Here is a 6,554-nt window from a genome sequence, read left to right as displayed (position 1 = left end):
GTAACTGTAACCTGAGAACCACTGAAGCTAAAACAGTGCAACAGTCCAACTTTTAAAGGAACCCCCCCGCCCCCCATTTAAAAACAGTTCTTGTTGAGAATAACAAGCATATCTGCCTTCTCAGGCATACCGGGAAGAAATGTTTGAACATTTTAAAGTAAAATGCTTCAATCTGGTGCACTTTAAGCAGAATTACTAGAGACTAGATCTCAATCAATCAATGTTTATTTATATAGCTCAATATCACAAATGTTACATTTGTCTCAGTGGACTTCACAGTTTGTACAGAATATCAGTATGACAATACGACACCCTCTGTCCTTAGACCCTCACATCGTACAAGGAAAAACTTCCAGAGAAAACCCACAGTTTAAAGGGAAAAATGGGAGAAACCTCAGGGAGAGCAACAGAGGAGGGATCCCTCTCCCGGGACGGACAGACGTGCAATAGATGCCGTGTGTAAATTGAAAAGATAATACATTTGCAACATAGGTAGTCCAAATGTTTGGAAATGCATGTGTGTATAATAGGAAGATTAATCCACGAGGATATCCATCCAGGACTTATGATCCAGGACCACAGCCACGACTCGCGATCCAGGACTCGCGATCCATGACACAGGACCGCAGGATCATCCATGACTCCGGATCCCGGCGTATATAGACACCAAAAAGAAAGAAATTTGGGGAAGCTGGGTTAATTGGAACATGAGAGTACACAGGTATAGACAGAGAGAAGGAAGAAGTAAGATGTCCCCCGACAAACTAAGCCTATATCAGCAAAACTAGGGGCTGAATGTAATCAGCCCTAACTATAAGCTTTATCAAAAAGGAAGGTCTTAAAGACCCAGTGAAGTGCATGTTTTTGCACCAAAATGAAATGGCAGTTTCGTTTTTTTTTTAATTCTTTATTTATTTGGGGTCACATTATAGTACAAGTACAGTTTTTCAAATCATATATTTTTAGAGACCCGAAAGTGACAAATGAAATAGCAAACAAAATTAATCAAAGTAAAATAAAAACAAAAAAGTACACAGGGGTTGTTTGAAATAGCAAATGTCTACACATGTACATGCATACATATCAACATACATATATACATTCAATACACATACATGTGACCATACATACATATCTATACATATACATTCAATCGGTGTATAGAAACAGTCAAACAAGGGATGGTCGTCTTTGGGATATGTAAATCCTCCACTTTTTCCATATTTCTTCAAATGTGTTTTCCTGAAGCCTCATCGAGAAGGTGATTCTTTCCATAACATAGATTTCATGGATTTTGTCGTACCAGTTGTCAAGAGAAGGGATATCCGCTTTGAGCCATTTTCTAGTTATTGCTTTTTTTGCTGCAACAGTAAGAATTCCAAATACTTGTTTTGTTTTGGAGTTTGTGGGGATTGAATGTACGAGCCCAAATAGAAATTCGTCCCAGTTTAAAGGGATTTTTTCCTGTAGTATTATTTCAATTTCGATATGAATCTTTTCCCAAAAAGTTACTATTAAAGGACAAGCCCAAAACAAATGGTAGTGATGTGCTAGCTGAGAACCACATTTCCTCCAGCAGCTGGGGGGCCCTAGGTGATGTGATGACTGAGCAGGGCTGAAAAAGTACCTGCTCAGCATCTTCCAACTAAACATTCTGTAGGTGCCTGAGCTCGAGATCTTCCATTGAAAAGTACAGTAATTTGTCCAGACTTCGTCAGGGATGGTTTTTTTGGTTTCGTTTTCCCATTTGTGTTTTATATAGAAAGTATTTTCCTTTTTAATATCTTGAAGAGCTTGGTAAAGTTTTGAGATTACTTTCATCCCTGTGTCTGATGTGTATGCACTGGTGAAAACTATTAATAAAGGGTTTTCAAGGGCCTTCTGGCTGTTTGGTAGGGAACTATTTAAGTAATGGCGTACCTGTAGAAATCTAAAAAAATCACTGTTATACAATCCATATCGTTTTTTTAGTGTTTGAAAATCAAACATGGTTCCTTTGCTGAAAAATTTGCAATATGAAGTAAGGCCATGTTTGGCCCAATCTTTAAATGTTTTATCCAGCTTGCTCGGGGTGAAATCAAGATCATGTGAGCACCATCTTAATATCTTCATTTCGTCCAGCAAGTCACTCCTGGTAAGGACCCTTAACCATAACTTTAAGGAGAGGTTTATCCAGCGGTTATCTTTTTCCAGTAAGTTTTTGACATGTCTTTTATCCCCTAACCTTGCCTCGATGGGTACTCCTCCTGATACATTATTCTCAATTTATTTCCATCTAGCTCTGTAGTCTGGCTTGCACCAGCAAAACAAGCTTCTTAATTGGGCTGATATATAGTAGTCCTTCAAGCAGGGGAGCGCTACTCCTCCCTTGTTTTTTGCTAGTTGAAGAGTACAGAATCTAATCCTTGGTTTCTTCCCTTGCCAAATGTACCTTGATATGGTTTTATCCCATTCGTTAAACTGCTTGTCTGTGATTTCAATTGGTAGATTCTGGAAAAAGGTATAAGAGTCTAGGTAGGATGTTCATTTTCACTGATTCTATTCGAGATTCAAAGCTCAGCACTGGGATCAAGTTCCATCTATTTATGTCTTCTTTTATTTTCTGACTTAGAGGGTTGAAGTTTAGTGTATACAATTCCTCTGAATCTTTAGAGATGCTTACTCCCAGATATTTTAAGTGGTTCAGATCCCAATTAAGATCAATGAGTGAGTTTATATGTTGGCTTGGCTTGTAATTAAAGCTCAGTATTTGGGTTTTTGTTATATTGAGTTTGTACCCTGAGACAGAACTATAAGTATCCAAAAAAGTCAGTAAACTCAAGAATGATTCATCTGGATTTGACAGGTATATTAATATATCATCAGCAAATAATATTAATTTATGTTCCTGACCATATACTTCTACACCGGTAATATTGTTATTTTGAGTAACCCCCAAACTCAGAGCTTCGATATAAATTGTGAATAGCAGAGGGCTAATTGGACATCCCTCTCGTGTCCCTCTCTCAAGGTAGAAATAATTTGATATGGCTCCATTTATTTTTATTCTTGCATAAGGGTTGTCGTACAGCTCTTGAACAGTATTAATAAAGATCTTGTGAAAGCCAAACTTTTTAAGGACTTGGTATAGGAATTTCCAATTAACTCGATCGAAGGCTTTTTCTGCTTCGAGGCTCAAAAGTACTGCCTGGAGTTTGTTTTTGGATATATGTTCAACTATATGTAGAGTTCTGCGGATATTATCTTGAGTTTGCCGTTGTTTGATAAATCCTGTCTGATCTAGATTTATTATCTGAGGGAGGATTTCTTCAAGTCTTTTTGCCAAAATGTGGGTAAAGATCTTATAGTCCTGGTTTAGCACACTTATTGGACGATAGCTTCCACAGTCACATTTGTCTTTCCCTTCCTTCGGTATCAGGGAAATTACTGCTTCCCCCCATGAGGGGGGGGCTATGCCTGTCTGAAGCACGTGGTTAAAAGCATCCCTCATTGTTGGGATCAATAGATCCTTCATTTCCCTGTACCATTCAGAGGGGAAACCATCTGGGCCTGCGGCTTTATTGGGTTTTAAGTCCGCGATTGCCTTTTCTACTTCTTTTCCCGTAATTTCTATAATTAATTTATGATTTTGCTCATCCCTCACTTTAGGAAAAGTTATCAAATCAAGGAAACTCCTGATGTTGGTTTTATCTATTTTAGGCTGTGAGTATAGGTTTTTATAGAAACAGACAAAAGTTTGATGTATGTCTTCTAAATTGCTATGTATCATACTTGTTTCAGGGTCTTTTATTTTATAAATTGTGTTTTCTACCTCTTGTTTTTTTAGTTTATAAGCCAATAGTTTTGCTGATTTAACTCCTACCTCATAACAACTTTGTTTTAGAAAGATCTTTTTTTTTTTTTATGTTGTTTGAGAGGATTTCATGGAGTTCATTCTTTTTTTTATCTATTTCCATTTTAGTTTTTGTATTTAAAGTTTTCTTATGTATATTTTCTAGATGTTTTAGTTCTGTTTGAAGCTGATTTGTTTTCTCTTTTCTTTGCATATTTATGTTTGAGGAATATCCAATTATTTTTCCTCTTAGGACAGCTTTGCATGCATCCCACAGGATTATTGGGGACACTTCTCCATTATCATTGTCGTTCAGATAATCTTTTATATCGGTCCTGATTTGAGGCCTAATTTGGTTAAGAATTCCTGTGTTCAGTCTCCAGATTGTGCTTTTCCTTTCTAGTCCTAGATTTAATGCCATGGAGACCGGAGCATGGTCCGATAAGTCCATGGTCCCTATACTGCAATTTTGAACCCTATAAAAATCTTTCTGATACATAAACAGATAATCAAGCCTTGAATATACTGAGTGTGGGTGTGAGTAAAAGGTAAAATCTTTCGTAGACGGATTTAGGTCTCGCCATACATCCGAGAGTCCTAGGTCTCCCAAGATCAGTTTAATGTTTTTTCTTCCTGAGGAAAGGGGTTTTGATGTATCTAAAGTTGGGTTAAGTCTAACATTGAAATCTCCCCCACAAATTAGAATTCCTTGGGCCTCCAATGTTATTATTTCAAAAATGTGTTTGTAAAATGACCATTCAGATCCCGGGGGGGCATATACATTCAGGAGGGTAACTAAAGTACCCTCCAAATTTCCCCGAATAAGTACATATCTCCCGTCTTGATCCTTTTTTTCATATGTGCATTCGAAATGTAATTTACCGGAGATTAAGATTGTTACGCCCCTCCTGGATCCCTTTCTGTAAGAGGATGAATATGGACTGAAGTTCCACTTTTTAAGTTTTTGGTGTTCCTGTTCTGTTAGATGAGTCTCCTGCAGGAGGGCTATTGAAATGGCAGTTTCATTCCTTACATATCATTGTGCCTGTTCATGGCTAAAATAATTTTTAATAATTCATAATTAATGAATAAATGAATTATTAATTTTGACGTCTGAGCCTAACGGAAGTTGCAGACGATAGTGGCTGTGACGTCACAAGATGTACCCAGTTGCGATTGTAAACATGGCGGAGACTTTGGAAAGTGATACTAGTGTGAGAGAAATAATTGATTTGGACAGCTTTTCGGACAGGATAGATGAGGAAAGTGATCAATCTGGTGCACTTTGAGGGCAACATTAAGAGATTTATGGATACAGCTCTCAACACTCATATGAAACATATATTTCAATAATCAAAAGACATTTGAAGGATTTCTTAACCTATTTTATACAACTAATATTACATAGATGGAAATATTTGTTTACATAGATGACCAAACCCACTGAGATAACTTAGGCTACAGTTTACCTCCCTGAGCTGACGTTATCTCTCTCAGTCCCACAGGAGAGCACTCTCCCTCTCCTTATTGTTGAAACAGCTAATCTCCGTTAGCTCCGAGCTAGCACCAGATGCTAACGACAACCCTGTAACTCTCTCAGTCTCTCTTTCTCTCTCTCTCGAATCGACCAGTGGCCTTTATTTATCATGATCAATCAAAGAATCTACGAAACAATGACACCAGCCAGGCTCACCTTCATCTTTTGGGAACAGAATCATCGCCACTTCGGCAGACTTGACATTACTACAGCCAGCGGCAATGCATCGTTTCCCCTGTTTTTTTCATCCCTCTTTCTTCACTGTCGCCTCCATTGTCAGGTTTTCTCGATTGGCAATCACTTGCAGTCGACTCCGACACACTTTCCAGGAAAATACGAGCTCAAAAACGTTGAGAAATTCGACTTTGAAAAAGAGAAAAAATGAACGGTGGTGAATGTAAACAGTGTGGCGGCGTCCATCTCGTGAAGTCACGCAGTAGCCACCCCACGAAGAAGAAGGTCGACTGCAGATTTCCCCGGCAAATTCAAAACTCGTCAAATTCGTTGCTATTCCTACATCTTTTGATATGGGTTCCAATGGACAATTTTGGTAATTACTATACGTATTAGCATAACAGATCATGCACAGGTGCACACTTCACAGGGTCTTTAAGCGCACTCTTAAAAACGGATAGGGTGTCTGCCGCCCGAACACAAACTGGAAGCTGATTCCACAAAAGTGGAGCTTGATAAGAAAAGGCTCTGGCTCCCATTGTACTTTTAGAGACTCTAGGAACAACCAACAACCCTGCATTCTTGGAACGCAATGCCCTAGTAGGACAGTAGGGTATAATGATTTCTTCAAGGTAAGATGACGCCTGCCCATTAAGGGCTTTGTAGGCGAGAAGAAGAATTTTAAATTCTATCCTGTGTTCTATAGGGAGCCAGTGTAAGGCAGCCAGAACAGGAGTAATGTGGTCCCTTTTCCTAACTCTGGTTAGTACACGAGCTGCAGCATTTTGAATCAACTGAAGCGACTTGACTGACTTCTTTGTACACCCTGATAATAAGGAGTTACAATAATCCAGCCTTGAAGTAACAAATGCATGGACTAGTTTCTCTGCATCGTTTTGAGGCAAGATATGCCTGATTTTTGCAATGTTACGTAGATGGAAGTAGGCGGTCCTTGAAATTGATTTTATGTGGGTGTTAAAGGATAAATCCTGATCAAATATAACACCAAGA

This window comes from Notothenia rossii, assembly GCF_949606895.1.
Source record: "Notothenia rossii genome assembly, chromosome: 5".
Lineage (NCBI taxonomy): Eukaryota > Metazoa > Chordata > Actinopteri > Perciformes > Nototheniidae > Notothenia > Notothenia rossii.
The sequence above is the reverse complement of the archived record's forward strand: the minus strand, read 5'-3'. Positions refer to the sequence as shown.